The sequence below is a fragment of the Manis javanica genome, chromosome 5 (genome assembly GCF_040802235.1).
Source record: "Manis javanica isolate MJ-LG chromosome 5, MJ_LKY, whole genome shotgun sequence".
Taxonomy (NCBI): domain Eukaryota; kingdom Metazoa; phylum Chordata; class Mammalia; order Pholidota; family Manidae; genus Manis; species Manis javanica.
In genome coordinates this window covers 86655981-86675414 of record NC_133160.1, presented here as the reverse complement: position 1 = coordinate 86675414, position 19434 = coordinate 86655981, and the positions used below count along the sequence as shown (strand labels likewise).

At 36.1% G+C, this 19434-nt stretch overlaps 1 protein-coding gene across 2 annotated transcripts in view; it reads left to right on the top strand.

The window, feature by feature from the left end:
• Nucleotides 1-289: 289 nt before the first annotated feature.
• TET2 (tet methylcytosine dioxygenase 2) overlaps nucleotides 290-19434 on the top strand; it is a 160365-nt gene continuing 141220 nt past the window's right edge. The window contains exon 1 of one of the 2 annotated variants that reach the window (XR_012131634.1): nucleotides 290-482. The gene's annotated coding sequence lies outside the window, so the exon portion shown is untranslated. The remainder of the gene's footprint in view (nucleotides 483-19434) is intronic. The other variant, XM_037020089.2, reaches the window with a different exon arrangement.

Below are 19434 nucleotides of genomic sequence, written 5' to 3'. Positions count from 1 at the left end.
CTCCCCAGCGCCGGGCAGCCTGGCCTCGACCGCGCGCCCCCTCGGCCCGGCCCCGGGAGCCGCGCGCCTTTGTGCGGGAAGCCCCGGGCGGGGGGCCGGTTCCCGGGGAGCCGGCCTGAGAGCCCCAGGGCGGTGGCGTGGGCCGGCGCGGAGGCGGCGGCGAGCGGGGCGGGGGCGGGGGGAGAGCGGGCGGCAGCCGCACGGCCGCAGCTCGGGGCGGCCGCCGCCTCCTCGCGAGCGCCGCGCGCCCAGGCCCGGCTCGCATGCGAGTCACGTCCGCCCCCTCGGCGCGGCCGCCGCGAGACGCCGGCCCCGCCGAGTGATGAGAACAGACGTCAAACTGCCTTATGAATATTGATGCGGAGGCTAGGCTGCTTTCGTAGAGAAGCAGAAGGAAGCAAGATGGCTGCCCTTTAGGATTTGTTAGAAAGGAGACCCGACTGCAACTGCTGGATTGCTGCAAGGCTGAGGGACGAGACGAGGTCAGAGCGCTTCTCTAATGCCGCGGAACTCCCCCCTTCCTCTCCCCTTCGCTTTCTCTCGGGCTTCCAGGGACTGGGGAGCACACCCTGCAGTGTCACCCACAAATACCAAGAGGGAAGAGGGAAGCTTCACAAATTACTGGAGCCTCTTCAACATGGCTGACAAATATAGTTTTAATTCCCCCCCCAACCTTTAAACCTGTGCTTCTGTGTTCTGTTCTGTCCCCCGCGAATGCTTGTCTCCTCTTTACCCAGAAAACTCACCTTTGTGACTCCGACCAGCCGGTTTCCCGGCCTTTTAGCCTCGGCAAAGTGATTTTTCTTGGCTTTCCTTTCTAAAATAGTTAAGCTTGGGGGGGGGGGGGTCACTACTTTTGCCTTTAATCCTTGACACCCCCTGACTCGGGTAAGTCAAACGAGTGTCTCGCTGACCCTAACCCACCCCGGAAAGAACCCTGACGGAGTGTTTTTCGACCCTTTTATCTGCTGTAGAGTCGGGGTCTGGGTTTGCGTCCGCCCCTTTCCATCCCTGTGCTCCCCGTGTGGGAGGTGTAGTAAGCGAATGTCACGGGGAGTGGAACTGTAGCCACCAAGTGGGGTTTTGTTTTTTCCCTCAGTCCCCGCGTTTTGTTAGTGCTGCTGAGAGAGGAAAGAATAGTTTCTCTGGTTCCCCAAACAAGACCAGAGCCCACTTTGCTCAAGGTACACCAGCTCTGCGATGGGCTGTTCCTTCCAGCCTGGGGAATGTGTGTGAGAAAATCTGGGGGCAAATCTGTGCCCTGGCTTTGTGCTTCTCCCGAATCAGCTACGTTTGGTTCCCCGGTAAGTGACAGGCAGACACAAAGGCAGACGCAGGCCGGGGGAGGGGGCTGGCGGGCGGGAGGAGGGGGCGATTTGAGAGTTGGAAGACTGCAAGGTCAGGGGCGCCGCGAGAGAGGAAACCCAATCCCAGCAGAGCAGCAGAGAAGTAGAGGGCAGATTTCTAACAGTCCCATCCAAATTTCTCTCTTGGCTGTCCTCTTTTCTTTAGTCTTTTATCTCTGCTTTTCTATGTCTCTATTCTCCGCCTCCTCCTTCTAGACACACACACACACACACACACACACACACACACACACACACACTCTCTCTCTCTCTCTCTCTCTCTCTCTCTCTCTCTCTCTCGCTCGCTCTCGCTCTCTCTGTCTCTCTCTCACACTCACTCACTCTGGAATCTTACTGAATCTTTTCACTGACACTGCATTTCTAGTGTTACTCCGTTAAGAGTTTCTATGGAGCGTTTTCTACCTAAGGCAAAATTAATTGTGGCCTGGACAGACTCCTGGAAAGGTCAAATATGAAATATAAGTGTTATTTTCTGGCTATTGCCTTCATGACATACTTTTAATTGCATTCCGTGATTTTACTCTCCTCTTCATCTAGTGTTTGGGAATTGAAAGAAGGGTTATTTTCCAGTTGTTTGCTTAAAATTTAGGGAAATATTTTTGTATTTGCCTAAGGAGTATGATGCATCCAAGAATTTAAAATCTCAAATCACACATTGTGCTTTGCCCTCTCCAGTCAGGGCTAATAATGGCAAATCCAAATCCAAACAATATTCATCAACAAATGAGCCAACAGAAAAGTGAGATTGTATTTTAGGGGGAGTTGGATGTATAGAGAAAAGATATTGGTCGTGCTTTGTTTGGTTTTGTTTAAGACTGTAGGTATTGCTGGCTGCTAATGAAATAATTATATTTGCATTTTAATGTAAAGTTGAAATAGTGGAGGGGAGTTATATTCTCTTACATGTTTGTATGTGTGTTTTACAATAGGTCTGAAGTTGAATATAAATCTTAGCACAGAAAGCATTTTTTTTAATGTTATTAAGTAGACAAGTGTTTGCAAGAACTGGAAAGTCAAACTTAAGCAGGAAGTAGTGAAGAATTGGAAAGTCAAACTTGAGAAGGAATGTGTTTGATTAAAAGATGGACAGAAGGAAAAGCAAAGTAGTGGACATTACTCCATAAATCAGGTTTCCAAAAACCATTTGTTCTCAGTAGTTCACTTTGTGACTCTCTATTTTGATCTCTGGAAAGCAGTTTACTTTAATCATTGATAATAGAGGTTATTTCATGTGATTACAAGGGAAAAGTATTATTCATACAAACAGCCCATTTGGTGAGTTATTTGTGTGAAAATAATGAAAACAGGAGTTCAGCATAAATGCTTACTGTTGAGAAAACAATGGTTAATTATTCTAGCAATTCATAATAAAACACAGTTCCTTTTGCTAACAGACTAAATATCTACCTTTTTTTAAAGCACTTTTCAAATGTTGTGGTATATACTTGTCTTTAAGCTATTCAACTTAAAGCTATTACATCTATCAAATAATAAATATAATATTTTCCACTCGATAAATAAGAATACTACATTGGTTAATAATTTTGATCTTGACCATGAAGACTTGTTTTTCCTATCCTCAAATTTAGGCACTTTTGTTGTTTTATGTGTATTTGTATGGTGAAAATAGTTGTTAATTAATGTTATATGAGGGGCTTCAATGATTACAAGGATCAGAGATACATATTATTCACCACTGAATAAAAGTACAATCTTCTACTTTATTAGAAAACAGATTGTTTGAATCAGTTTGGAATAAATAATGTACAGTAAAAGACAACCTCAGTTCTTCATTTACTCTGTTTGTGGTACTCACTACCACCTGGATGCCCCCAAAATGTCATAGATAGAACTGTCTTGGGTAATGGAATTTTAGGGGAGTGAGAGTGAACAATGACAAGAACGTTTTTTTTTTTTTGTAACTATATTGTTTTGCTTATTTTCTTGTTGAACTACTGGTTAATGAGAAGTTCATTTGAAATGTAGGAAGTCCCTTGCTTTGTTTAAATTCACACATTTACAAAACTCTTGTTAAGGTTTTAACTAGACCTGGCATTGTGCTGGGCCTTGTCAGGAGCCAGAGAGATTGATAGGATGATTGATAGGATTGATAGGCACATGGACCTAGACACTAGATGGTCAACAGTCACTTCCAAGACAAGTGAAATGCACCTGCCCAGGAGTTGTTATGACAGACTCCCAAAGTCCTGTTTGAACATTGGACTTGTAGGTAACAAAAATTGGAGTTTGTGTTTTGGTTTCACTTGCTGAAGTTAGAATTTCTCTATCAATTCCTCCAAGACTCCACCCATAAGCAGTGTTGTAAGTCAAATGTCACTACTGAAGTGTATTTCCTTATTTGCTGACCTCATTAACAAGCCCTTCTTATGATTCACAGACACACCTAGCAGAAACTCTGTTTTCCATCCTGTCCCAAATCCGAATTAATTCTTATGGAATTACCTTGAAGTAAAATATTTTCAAACGCTCTGAATATTTGGCATGTTAGAATGTCTAATACTTAGAAATATTAGATCTGATTCTTAATGCTCTAACTCTTCTGCTATAGAAGTTTAATTGTTGTTGCTTAATAGAATTTAATAGTCATATCTAACCATCTCAGGTTACTAGAGGGAATCTTCTTTGTTTTATAAACAACCATATAGACTATTTTACTATAGTCATTTCCTATTATGGGGACAGGTTAAAACTTTGGATCAGCTGTCACAGTTGGTTCATCAAAATAACATTTTTCTCTCAACTATTATGCCACCAGTGCACAGTTCTTAAGAGTAGTAATAGCACCAAAGACGGTAGCAGGAAAATATCTCACAAGCCAACTCCTCAGTTGGAGCCTTAACTGTGGGAGAGTTGGCTTGCCAAGTCGAGCTGGTAGTTATCTGGGAAAGTGTGATGAAGAATACAACCACAAATGATTTTGCCAAATATACAGGATTTACTTGGTCTAGATCTCCAATTTCTGTTTTGACTCACTGCCAAAACTCAGTGAGTACTGTGACATTATTTAAGGAGGTTATGTAGTACATCTGTTGGTTTGGTATATTGTAGGAGAGAAGAGTTCCAGAAGCAGAGAGGGTAAAGTCAGAGCACTTGATCACTGTAACTACAAGCCAAAAAAAAAATCTTAAGTATCTGCTTATTTCCAGCATTATTCTGATCCTAGACTGTACATTGCAGAAAATCCCTGGTTTAAGATAGATATATTTCTCTTCTCAATAAAATGGATTTTGGCTGCCCATTCCAAATTCTATTGGCAGTGTCATGAAATGCAGTTAAATGTGCCCAGCTTCAAGAAGGGGAAATAGATAGTAGGTGGATTTTTGATATTTTGTGTAAAAATAAAGTAGTGATAATTTACCTACCTGCAGTTTTAAGAATTTGGAACTCAGTATTTTATACTTTTTAAGTTGTTACTTAGACTGCCTTGAAATTAAGCTCCAGATAATCTGAAATTTAAGAGATGCTTTTGAAGGACAATTTAGGATATAAAATGATCTGATGCTTCACTATAAGTACTATAAATGCTTCTTCTGAATTAGATTTATGACTCTGGGAGGGATTTCTGTGTCTCTTTATTTCCTAATAAACCTAGTGCTGGGTGGGGAGGGCAGAATGGATAAAGATGGCTAAAGGGTATAAACTTCCAGTTAGAAGATGAATAAGTTCTGGGATGTAATGTATAGCATGGTGACTATACTTGATAATACTGTCCTGTATATTTGAACATTGCTAAGAGAACAGATCTAAAAGTTCTCACCACACACACAAAAATTGTAACTATGTGAGATGATGGATGTGCTAACTAACTTTACTGCAGTAATCATTTCTCAACGAATAAATATATCACATCATTACCTTGTACACCTTATATTTACATGGCATTATATGTCAATTACATCTCAATAAAAGGTGGAGGAAAAGATTTAATGAGTTGCATAGAACTAGCAAAAGTAATGTAATTTAGTTAGAAAATGTGCAATCTAGTCTCAATGCCTAAGATAAAAATCATGTAAAAGGTCTTAGTGATGGTGATGATGGTAGTAATGATGGTAATTTGTCCTTAATATAACTTCCACAGGCCATGGCAGTTGTTGCGAAAGGACTATCAATTGTCAGCATATTACTTTAGTAAATTTGTTCTGGGATGTCACATTTTTTTAATTGAAATTTTTATTGAGGTAAGTGTAGATTCATACAAAGTTATATGAAATAATGATCAGGCACATACATTTTGCCCAATTTCTCTCAGTGTTAAACTGTAGTATAATAATATCCCAACCAGGATACTGACATTGATATAGTCAGTCAATCTTATCCAGATATCCCTGATTTGACTTGTACCTTTGTGTATGTGTATATTTAGTTCTATACCATTTTTAAATCACATGATCAGATTCTTTTAAAACTTTTTTCCTAGAAACAGAAAAGTTTCACACAGTACTACTTCTTTAATCATGGGAGTGTGCTACCATGCTTTATCAAAATGTTCATCAAAATATAGGTTTTTGTTTACTTAATAGAGTTTTTTTTGCATAAAATGGCCTTTGTGTTCACAACATTATAAGTTGATTTTAATGTCCTTGACATTGTAACATGTCATTTAATTCTCATCACAATTCTAGACAAGGTGCTATTATTCCCATCTCGGGTGAGGAAACTGAAGCAGTGAGGTTAAATGACTTGCCCTAGTTCATACAGACAGTGCATGGTTTAGCTGAAATTTGAATTTAGGTAGTCTATGTCCAGAGTCCAGTCTTTTAACTACTATGCATAATGCCTCATTATCATTGATAATAAAAATGAAGTCTATAATGAAGGCTATGTAGGGAAAGTTATTAAACAAGATTTAAAATGCATACAGATGTATATGCAAAAACTTGTACCTGAATATTCATAATAGCATTATTAATAATTGTCAAAAGTTAGAACAACTCAGTGTCCTTCAGAGCTTATAAATGCACAAACTGTGGTATATCCATACAATGGAGTATATTCAGCAATAAAAGGAATGATGTATTGATACATGCTACAACATAGGTGAACTCTGAAAGAAGTAACTAACAAAAGGCCATAAAGGATATGTTCCAACTAATAATAATTTCAAGAATAGGCAAATTGAAAGGGACAGAAAGTAGATTAGTCATTGCTAAGGGATGGAGATGGGAAAAGGGGACTAACTGCTAATAGATATAGGGTTTCTTTTGGAAGTGGTGAAAATGTTCTTAACTAGATAGTAATGATTGCACAACTCCAGAAATTGTATGCTTTAAAAGGATGGATTTTATTATATGTGAATTCTATCTCAAAAGAGTTGTTATAAAACAACTGACAAGAGATTTGGCTTTCAGAAAGTATGTCATGTTTCATGCAAACAAACGAAGATACTGTTTAAACTGAATAGTATGGGGCTAAGCATATCTGTCTAGAAGTATGGCACCACTACATTTTACATAGTAGCCTTTTCTCATTGATGAGAAGGACACTTAATTATACAAAAGTTCACCATTGTGTTAGTGGTGATAAAGAGTCTTTAGGACGTTTATGAGATGATTCATTTGATAGGTGAGAGGTTAGGTAACTTGGTGAATAGGGCTTAATGCACAATTGCAAGAAACTTTCTAAATATATTCAATTATTTAGCCACTTTCCAATGAATTCAGGAGATACAACCCAGTGTTAAAAGGAATGTCTATAAAACTTGCTATTTCTGATTAAACTGTTGCCAAATGTGTAGTTTAATCTAGAAATGAGGGCAAATCTCTAGATTGCATGTTAATAACGTAAATTGCTAAATGATACACTTTCCTTTTTTGTATTAAGATTTCTTGTCTCTGAAAATAGCAAGGTACTAGAGAATATATAGAATAGGCTTTCAAACTTTGGTTTTGTTATCTGTTTATATTTCCACTTGTTATCATTATCTCAATTTAAAAAATTGAAATGACAAGGCATCTCACTGGACCTCAGCAAAGAACTCTGCCTCTGTGTACTGATACTGTAGCAACTGTAGTTGTAAAATAGGATTGAGAAGGGAATTGCTGCAGCAGTCTTTGTGATGCCAAGACAAAGACAAAGTGGGAACCAGGGTCAGAGTGTTGATGGCTCCCCATGTTTTGCTACACGTGGACACAGTCTATTTACAAACACCAACAGAATTTTTACAGAATTAAGAAAAAATGTTTTTACAGAATTTTTACAGTGTGCTAGTCTCAATGAAATCAGGATTTGTGATTTTGGACACATAGGGCGAATTAGGGTTGGTTTTATTTGGACCTCTAACTTTATGTAATTCTAGATAACAGACATTCTTCTTGTTGAGTAATGCTTCTCTCCCTTTTTATTCTGAGGAGAATGTTGGGTTGCTGCCAGTTGAGTTGGGTCCCATAGCTTGGGATGAGGACCGATAGTCGGGGCTGGGTGGTGGGGGCAGACACTATGATCTGGAAGCATTCAGCTTTAATAATGCAATGTGTTGTTGTACTCAATAAGGAAATGCTTTGGCTTCATGTAACTGTTTTGATGAATAGCTGTAGAAATGACCCAGAATTCTACTTTTCAAGAGATGATATAGCACTTACTTGTAAGCCTGTACATTTCTGACAGGCACAATTTAGACAACCATATTAGAACCTTTAACCCATCAACAAACAAGTTGATGCAATGATTATTATGGAAGCGGTAAAGTGGAATTCAGGTAGGTTCTCTTCAAGGGAGAAATGAATGAGTAGGCCATTTGTTTTTACCCTTTCTTGTTTCTCTTAACACTTGCAAAACATCTGATAATAGATATTTATACTATTATCTCCACAATATTCTAAAATATGTTCACTGGGTTTGAGTGCAGTACTCCATCTTTGCTTTCTTAATGCACTTCCACAAATTATAAGCCTTTTCAAACAAACTGGAAATGTAGAAAATGGAATATTTTGATTTATTTATATATTCAGTTTTACTTTTTATAAATAATCACTATGGAAGATACACTATATTCAAAAGAAAAACAGAGCTGTGAGTTTTTGATGATGAACTCCCTTCAGCGATCATTGTCCAAGCATAAACAGAAGATAGCCCACTAAGTATGCCATACATAGTACTGGTGTTTTTCATTTGCTGCTTTTACTATTTTGACATTTGTCATGGTCTGTTCTGTGGGTGCTGTAAATTAATTATCATTTTAATTACTATTGTCTTGTCTCATTAGCCATTGCTAAGACCTGCCTTATCAAGTCACTTATTTTCTTGATTATTAAATTTAGTTTCTAAGCACAGATTATACTTTAATGGAAACTACCCATCACTCAAGGTGGGTTTTTATTATAGCATTTCTCCTCAAATTGGTATTTTTTTTAAATATTGTAATATAGAAGAAAAAAAGCTTAAGTAATGATGGTGAAACCCAGAGGATATGACATGGTCTGTTACTGAGCTATTCCTCCTGTTTTTCTTCCCTGTCTGCACTGAGAAATAAGAGCACCCATTAAAAAACCTTAATTATTAGTTGTGCTGCTTCTGAAGTACAGCATCAGAATCTGAAAATAGCACAATGATACCACACCCAGATTCCATCCCTAACATACTATCTAGGTCCTATTAATTAATTTTTTAAATGTTTGTTCTTTCAGCACTTCTTTCTTTTTGTTTGAAGTCTCTTTGAAGTTATGGAATTTTTGTATTCAAAAATTTTTATATTTGCCATTGGCTATAAAGTTCTGTTAGCCTTTTTGTGATCTTTCATGATTTTTGCATTAAAAGGATTATTTTTATATAATTTAGCTTGGATAATGATTAGCTTTTTGTTTTAAAACATATATATCCTAATAAAGTATCTGATCATTCATAAAATCAGAGTATCACAAAAAGTATTCACTTAACAGATATTAAAACATTAATTCAGTTACATTCATATTTTAATGTACCAAACATAACTGGTGAAAGGAAAAATACCATAAATGGGTGTTTTTCAAATATGAAGGAATAAAAAATTTTCCAACCTAAAAATACTCACTATATAAATAATTTATTTAAAAGAGAAACAGGTATGTTTCTGCAGGCAAGCACATATTTTAAACTTTGTACTCTAGATTTCATCTATCTTTATTCCAGTCCAGCCACCATATGGTTATTTCTTTCTCTTATGAAGTTATAGTATATATAATTGAAATAAAGGCAAAGTTACATTTAATTTTGGAATGTCTACCACATTGTAGAATGTCTAGCAATTTCTGGAGAAAGAAATTGGTGGACAGCAAAGCTAGTAGATATTTTGCTAATGGATTACCTTCTTAATAATGGCTGTGATTTAATTATGTGTTTCTACTGAAAGTCCAAATTGGAAAAGACATTTGGTTATTAATTTGGGGGGCTAAATTTTCAATACTTTGTAACTTAACCTGTTTACTCTTAAGTGTGATTCTTATTTCAAGTAGGAAATTTTATAGACATTAATTTTTATATATTATTTGAAAACATTTTTATCAAGTGTATAGGAGATACAGGATACAGCATTTTTAAATAACTAAGTAACATGCTTGAGATTTTTGTTGAAGTCAGAGTTTCTTTTCTAACACAAATTTAATAATTTACTACTGACAGTCTGCTTCAAGTTTTTGGAATTGCCACAATGTGTCACGCTTTAGGTAATCTTGAAGGTTAAGGGAAACTTTCCAAATTCCGTGGTGAAAAGCTTAGTTGTTGACATTGCTATTTTTCTCTAATATTGGTAAGAATTCAGCCTCATTAAGGAATAGAGTTTATGCATTTCCTGTTCATAAATCCATTGTAAAAGGATACAGTGAATGCAGATAAGCATAAAATTTTAAATAAGACAGGTAAAATAAGCTAAATTGTGTTTCTGTTCATCCAAAGCCATTAGATACCTTTTGCTGAAAGGGACTTGTAAATGTATTTGGATGCAAATTGTCACTTTGCAAACCTTTTGCCTGTTTAGTGTAGCTCTAGTGGTTGTGTAATCCCCACCTCATGATACTTCTGTTCACACCAAAGTAAATGAGCAAGGAAAAACAAGAAGTCCAGGGATGAGAGGAGGTAAAAGGTGCATCAGAATGCATGGCTGAGATTTCAAACCTTGCCCTAAATTTAATCAGATAAGGTCGCTAATTTTGCTCCTGTCCACAGGTCAGGAGCTACTTAAAGGAATGCAATGGAGATTGGTCACTTCATCCAGGTCTTCCTCACGCTAATTTTTTTGGGGGGCGGGGAGGAGAAGAAAATAAAAGAAAAATAAGTCACCTTTTAGAGATAAATCGTTGACATGCACTGCTCTTTTTTTAGGGCCAGAGAAAAGGGGAAGTTTCTCTTCGGAACTTGCTGAGGGCTTTCTCACCTTCCCATTACACGCGGTCACATTTGACACACGGGTTCGGTGCGCTTGGCAGCGCTGTTTACAAACACCATCCTAGGATTCCAGAGACTCTTATGTAACAGCTGAGAGAGTGCTGGCTTTGTGTACCCGTGGGCGGAGGAATCAAACAGTTTAATTCATAGTCGGGGAGCTCTTGTCTGGCGCTGACAGGTCATGAACCAAAGATCAAGGTGTCTAGGTCAGGATCCGCCCAAAACGCAGCTTTCCTGCGGAAACCTCAAAGGCTAGAAACCTTAATAAGGATTAATCTTTTTTTTGATCCTTTAGCAAACGGAACCAGTTATGCCAAAATTTTTTGTGATTTTGGGAAATGTGGGCAGATTGTGCCTTTGTTCTGGTTGTAATTTACTGTGCCGCTCTGGTTGAAGTGCACGTCAGCTGCCCAGTCTCACAAATGCCCATTTTTTTAAAGAAATGTGTATTTTCGTATTTCTAAGTATCTTCAGATGCAATAGAATTCATAATCTGAATTGCTGAACTAGACACTCCCACTACACAAAACTCAAGAAAATGATTACTCTATCATCGTCCCGATTCCATCCTGAAACCATCCCTCTTGCCTTCTTTTTCAATTCCCCATCACTACACCTCCCTCAACTCTTCTCCATTTTAATTCCACAACAAGACTTGGGGTTAAAAAGAAAAATAGGTTTCTATGTTAAGGGAATTGTTCTTCCTTTCCCAGATTGATTTGAAGAGTTTTTATGTATATTTATCAATACAAAAGAAATCTTGCATTTAAAAAGAAAACATTAAGGCACCAAGAATTTAAATGCCTAATCTGTGTATCTGGTGTATGTTTCTTGGTGCTTTTCATTGTAAATTGTAAGGTGACTGGTTGAAATATTTAAAATATGAGTAAATTTTGAGTTATTTTGTATTGCCTCTAATACAATTTTAGATGGATGTCATCATTGATTATCCAAAAATAGAAACCTGCTTGCCTAATAAAGAATTGAAATTAGATCATCAAAAAGTAAACTTGTAACTAATTAAAAAGTTGGCCTGTTTGAACTCTTCTTTCATAGGAACCAATTTTTTTTTTTTTTGTAGCTACACTACCTTTCTAAAAAGAGGACGGATCAGAATCTTAGGAACAATGTAGTATAAATGAAAGGAATTTGAGTTAAATAAAGGATACTTTCCCAAGAGCTAAACCAAGGACCAGAATTATTTTAAGTAATGTTTGGTGTAAGAGAAGTTTAGATCTGGAATAATTTAGAGATGATCTGTCCAAGTCTATTATTTTCATATGAGACTTATAGCTGCTTAACATCTGAATCTATTCTCATTTGGAAGAAATTACCGAAAGAGTGACTCATTTAACCAACACAATGAAATCTAAGGATAGACTTTTTCATTTCTGTTGCTGAGTAAACAAGTTCCTTCTGGATTTGAAAAGATGTATCTTATTTAGTGGTTATCAGTTACAAGGTACTAAAGATATTGTACATTTCTAACACATTGAATTAAGATACAGTGAAAGTAGAGTATCGGCTTAAAAAGATTATTTTCATTTGCTTGTTTTCTTGGCCTGCTTTTCATTGTTTTGGCCTGAAGCGAATGTGTTTATCTTAATTACCTGAGGCCCAAAAAGTGAAAGTTTGTGTGACGTGACTTACACGTCTGCTTTCCTGGAGCACCGTGCAGAGCCCATTGGGCTTTCATTAGAATCATCTCAATCTATATTAGAGGATTAATGTTATCCCCTCTTCCTATACCTGCCTTGGACAGTAAGACATAGAGCTCTGGATTCGATACTCTAAATTAATGCTTTTCTGCTAATTAAGGGATTTAAATATAACTTTAATTGGACTGTACTGTGGCTTCACTTGAAGTGGCAAGTATGCAATAAAAATTGATTTGTTCATTGGGTCGGTTACCATTATAAAAATGAGAGTTGCAATTGTCTCCAAATTATAAAATTTCAGAATGGTAGATGGAATGTGGAAGATACATACCAAGAAGCAATGTGGAAATTTTAGTTCCTCCTTTTTTCAATTACTACTGATTGTGTGTGTACTCACACTTGCATTCACACATGTACATATGTTCATGCTTGCACATGTGTATTTTGGACTTTTGATGTATAAGTTCGATTCTCTTGGTAGAAATAGGTAATTTAACAAACCATAGTAAAAGTCTCTGTGTATGAATGTAAAGTGAAAAAATACTGATGCCATGTATTTTTCTGAATATCACGAAGGATTGCACAAAATCCTCAGTCTTGTTTAAACTGTTTTTATATGGTCCTTTAGGAAGACAGCTGAAACTTCAAATAGGAGCACACATAAAAACTAACAGCTGGCTTGGTGATGTTCAGATTGGTGCTAGGGTGCTCCCTCTTGCATAGACATTCCAGGTCACCCTGAGGCTTTCCCACGCGGTCAAGCACACATGGCTGTAATGTTTACACACACTGTTCCAGAATTCAGAATACCAGTGATGTAACAATGGGGGCAGGAGGAGTGGTCTATAGCTCATAAACTATTTGAATGACCTGGGTCATGAATATTGATACAGAATAAGAGGGCACTGATTGTAGTAAAACTTGACACAAGGAGAAACATGAATGCAGAAAGAAGTCTTTCACCCGCCCCCTACATTGTTTATTTTAAACTATATCACCCCAAAGGAATTTTCTGCTTAGAACTTAAAATAGTGGCTTTCAACCTGGACAAGTGAGTAAGTGCTTTAGTATCCAAGGACTGGAGGTTATGAAGCTATTAAGAGTGTCACTCTCTTTCATAACCAAAGCTGACTCAGACCTTTTTAGAAGCTATTATGGCAACTTAACCACCTCTAGTAATACGACTACATACCTGCATGGAAACAGACCATTGCAGTTAGAGCTGCCATTTTCTCTTGTTTTGAAATTGTTTCTCCCTCATTATTTGTTTTACTTTTGAAAATGTCATTCTCACTATATGAAGAAATATTTCTCATCAGTGAATATGTTTATATGGAACTGCTTTGCTTAACATTATGGTCTGTTTTAGAGCCTATTTGCAACAATATGGGAGGAAAACCCCCTTCTTATCTGGTAGAAACATGATAAAGAGAAAGACAAAGTAAGTGATAATATTGGAAAACATGAAATTTTTGGAATTTTATGGAAATTTATGGAAAATTTATGGAAAACATAATAAAGTTTTGATATTCATTCAACTAAATACCAGCAGCTATGTGTAACATGGAAAAGTGTCTGAAACAATGAGGGAAAATGTAAAAAATAAGGAGAATATGAAGAGTTTCCAGTGAATAAATGCTATACCACAGATTATGAACATTTTAAAGGTGTGTTCCTCTCTCTCTTACATGTAACAAATTATCAAAGCCTTTCATCACCTTCCTTTGAACTTTGAACTGTTTTTTCTGGACTGTGGGTTTAATTCTATGTGCAAGTATTTGTGTGTTTAAATATGCTTTTATAGTTTAGATCTTGCTATGTGAACTAAAGATGTTCCCAACTACTTATATTACCACTTGGATTCCCACCACCTTTACTTCAACATTTCAATAAATCATTCTTGAGATTTGTAAAAATGTAGTTCATTTTCAAACAGAGAATCATAGATTGTTATTGGTTGAAAAGGATGTTAGAGACTCTCTAACCTGTTACATTTAAGAATGAGAAAATGGAGACATGCAAAGACAGTTGCCTCAAATTGCATAATAGGATATTTATCATTCTAAGTATAGCCACTGTTGACTAAGCTATTACATCATTTTAAGCACCATGTGAGGCACTTTCTAGATATTACCTTATTTAATTTTTACATCACCTTTATTTTTGTTTGTGCTATTATTATCATCTTATTTGGGGGGTATCATCCCTTATCAAAAGATAATTTTTGAATTATGTTTGACACCTCCCTATTTGCAACTTTATCACTAAAACCTATAGAATACTATGTCCATTTGCTTTGCCCCTTTCCATTTCTGCTTCGTTCACCCTTTTTCTTTTTTCACTCCATTCCTTTGTGATTTTCTCCTTGGTGTTCTCACCTGCATGACCTTTTTTTCCCATCCTCTTCCATTTATTTCTACTTTTCACCACATTTTCCTCCTAAAGGAATCTACACTGCCTCCTTATTTGTAATGGGTCAAAATCAGTTCCTAAACAGCTGGCTGCCATCAGACAGTCTGGTCTTTGGAGTTTGGAAGATTTAGTTTTGAAACGTGACTTCTTACAAGCTGTGCTAAGTTCTTATTCGACACAGTAGCTTTACACTCTCTGAATCAGCTTCCCCCTCTGTAAAATGGCAACAGCTAATAAATTCTTACCTCACTGAGAGGTGTTGCTGAGAGGGTCAGATGTGTTAACATAAATAAAACACCCAGCATATTACTTGGCAGAATTGCAGTGACTGAATAAATATTTGTTCCTACCTCAAGCATATGTTGAGCATCTATGTATATTAGGAAAGAAGAGAGCTAGCGTCATTGCCGTTGTGGAGTATACAGACTCAGGGAATACTCAATTCTGTCATCTTTTAGAAATCATAATGAGATGGAAATTGGTGGACTCATTGACTGGTAAAATGGGGCAGTTTCCCAGGATGCTTCCAGCACTGCTCAAAGGTGTGATGCCTCGGTTGCCTGAATAGTCCTAGCACTAGAGCTGGCATGGCTTTCTCAGTGCTGGGACCCAACAGAGACTGTGAAGTCTAAAGCATAGTCTCTGAAGAATGCCTCTAGGGGGAAGAGATGAAAGATTATTTCCATCCCTTTTATTGTTTTTTAAAAAGGATACAAATTATGAGTCTGAAGTTTCATCTGTTCACATCACCTTTTACTGTCTTTATTAGGTACAGCTTGTCCATAGAAATATAAAATGATAACATACATGGTTTGAAAACTACTAAGGATTGTAGATATTGTTCTTACTGTTTCATATCCATTTTTAGGAACAAGAACAGATACTTTGGCATACCTTGCTCAATGATAGATGATAAGTCTTATGCTAATCCCAGGACATTCCCATGAGAATGAGAATACCTTACATGGTGGTGCCATGGTATTTGGGGCCCATGTGAAAGAGGTTTTGGAGTATCTCCCAATTAGTTAACAGTTTAAAATGTATCAGCTATTTATATGTCAACGACTGTCTTCTTTCATCAAGATTGAAGTTTCCTTGAGAGCCAGGATCACATCTTGTATGTCTGTTGAATTCCTCACAATAACTAGCATGCAACCAAGTGCAGAGCAGACCTTTAGCATACATGTATAGATTGGAAATATTCTTGAAAACCATTGTAGGTCTGAACTACCATTTCTGGGAAATGAGGAACACAAAAGGAAGATGTTTGATTGGTTAGTTTCTACAGTGACTTTTCAAAAAATACAGGTACATAGTAAAAACAAAAACAATTTTAAGTAACACAATCAGGTGATGTATTATGGTCTCCTACAATAATACTTTTTTTTTAATTATCAGTATCAGACATAGCTTCCTGACTCCTGTCTTCCTGATGTAAGATGGGGAAATTAGTATCCCTCATTTTCATCTACATTTCTTCCAGTCTCTACCAACTTCTGTATTCTATACTATTATTCTATATTGGTAAGTTTATAATATTTATATTCTGTTCTGCATTTATAGCTATTTCTCTTGTGTTTTGTTTTTTGGTCAATGCTAATTTTTAAAAAAAGTACTGTTCACTATGTTTTAATTATAATAACTAAAATTCACTATAACACTAAGTGGTATGGTTGAATATGAGAAGGAAGAAATGATCCCATGTCACTAAAACTTGGTTTGTTTCAAGGATAAAATTTTAAGCGTCAAGGTAAAATGGATTCCATTTTGTTAAATTCCTTTATTTCCTCAAATTATGCCATATTTTAGTTTATGCCACATTTGAACTTGTTTTCCTATGACCTTTTAATTTTTCTTGAAAATTTTTATTACTTTTATTATTATTATTGCTAGAAAAAACATGTTGTCACTGTATCACAATGTTTCTCCAATTTTTTAAAGATAATACTTGGCAAATGAAATATACTTCTTTACCCTCTTTGATCTTTCCATTCTAAATTAGACTTTCCTTTTATTCTCCTAGTTAGGTCCGCTATTACTTTAGTCTTATGTCTTTCCCTGTATGTGCTTTTTTTCCCCTTTTTTCACTGGCATATATCCCTAGGGTTTTTTTTTTTCTTTCCTTTTTCTCTTCAGAAATGATGTGTAGGAGGCAAATTGAGTGCTTACATGGCCAAAATGCCTTAAATTTTTCCTCAGTTAATTGATAAATTATTGTGTATATTATCCTGTATTCAAAGTAATTTTCCCTCAGAACTTGGGAGACATTGTACATTACTACCTTTCATCCAGTGTACCTATGAGATATATGATACAAATTTGATTCCATTTTTTTTAGATAACTTTTTTCTTACTTAAATGTTATTAGGATCTTTATCTTTTCAGCTATGAATTCTATCAGAAAGTTAAGAGCTCATAAAAAATTTAAGTCCAAATGTAGCCATATATAAGTCTTTTAAAATACATCCTTGACAGCACTAAATGATCCTGTACAATCTGGAAACAAGTGCTTTTATTCCACTTTAGGAACTTTTCTTCTATTATAACTTTGTTCCTCCCCCTCTATTTTTTTCTTCTTTATCTTTTTGGAACTCATGTGAATTGTACATTACACCTCCTCAATTTATTTTAACTAATTAAATTCCCTCTCATATTTTCCATCTGTTTTCTATATATCATTTTGCCAACTCTCTTGATTTATTTTTGAGGTGCATACAATGCACAAATCTTAAGTGTACAGATCAATGAATTTTGACATGTGTATACATTCATGTAACCATCACCCAGATCAAGATATCAAACATGCTTTTTCCCCTTTCACCCATCCCTCCACTCCTTTCCCTATGGCATCTGCCAGTTTCTTCTGTGTTTATGAGTCTATTTCTGTTTTGTTTGTTTTGCTTTTTAGATTATACATATAAGTGAAATTGTATGGTAATTGTCTTTCTCTGACATATTTCACTTGGCATAATGCCCCCTAAGTCCATCCATGTCATCACAGATGGCAAGATTTCATTCTTTTTTATGGCTGGGTAATATTCCACTGTGTATATGTACCATATCTTTATCTATTCACTATCAATGGATACTTAGGTTGCTTCAATATTTTGGCTATTGTAAATAATGCTGTAATGAATACAGGGTGCATGCATCTTTCTGAATTAGTGTTTCTGTTTCTTTAATTAAATTCCTAGAAGTGGAATTGATGGACCATATAGTTTTTCTATTTTTAGTTTTTTGAGAAATTTCCATACTGCTCTCCATAGTAGCTGCACTAATTTACATTCTCACCAACAGTGTACAGGGTCCCCTTTTTTCCACATCCTTTAAACACTTATTATTTCTTGTCTTGTTAATATTAGCTACTCTGAGTGATGGGAGGTGGTATCTTATTGTGGTTTTGATTTGTGTTTCCTTGATGACTCGTGATGTGGAGCTTCTCCTCATGTGCCTGTTAGACATGTTTGTCTTCTTTGGAAAAATGTCAAGTCCTCCACCCATATTTTAGTTGGGTTATTTGTTTTCTTGGTGTTGAATTGTATGAGCTCTTTATATATTTTGTATATTAGTCTCTCATTGGATATATCATTTGCAAATATATTCTCCCACATAGTATACTATATTTTCATTTTGTGGATGGTTTCTTTTGCTATACAGAAGCTTTTTAGTTTGATGTAGTCTCACTTGTTTATTTTTGCTTTTGTTTCCCTTGCCTGGGAAACATATCCAGAAAAATAGTTTTAATGCCAATATTCAGGAGTTTACTGCCTGTGTTTTCTTCTAGGAGTTTTATGGTTTCAGGTCTTAAATTTAGATCTTTAATCCATTTTTAGTTTATTTTTGTGTATTGTGTAAAACTGATCCAGTTTCATTCTTTTGCATGTAGCTGTCCAGTTTGACCAACACCATTTTATACTATCTTTTACCCATTGTATATTCTTGCCTCCTTTTTCATATATTTATTGACCACATAAGCATGTGTTTATTTCAGGGTTCTCTATTCTCTTCCATTGATCTATGTATCTATTTTTAGTGCCAGTACCATACTATTTTGCTTGTTGTAGCTTTGGAGTATAATTTGAAATCAGAGTGCACAATACTCCCAGCTTCGTTCTTATTTCTCACAGTTGCTTTGGCTATTTGGGATCTTTTGTGGTTCTATACAAATTTTAGGATTATTTGCTCTAGTTCTGTGAAAAATGCCACTGATATTTTGATAGAGATTGCATTTAATCTATAGATTGCTTTGGGCAGTATGGCCATTTTAACAATATTACTTTTGCCTATCCATGAGCATGGAGTACCTTTCAATTTATTTGTGTCTTTTATTTCTTTCATTAGTGTCTTACAGTTCTCAGAGTACAGGTCTTTCACCTCCTTGCTTAGATTTATTCCCAGGTATTTTATTCTTTTTGATACAGTTGCAAATGGCATTGATTTCTTAATTTCTCTTTCTGTTAGTTTGTTGCTTGTATATAGAAACACAATAGATTTCTGTATATTGATTTTGTATTCTGCAACTTTACTGAATTCATTTATTAATTCTAATCATTTTTTGGTGGAATCTATAGGGTTTTCTACATATAGAATCAATCATCTGCAAACAGTGACAGTTTTACTTC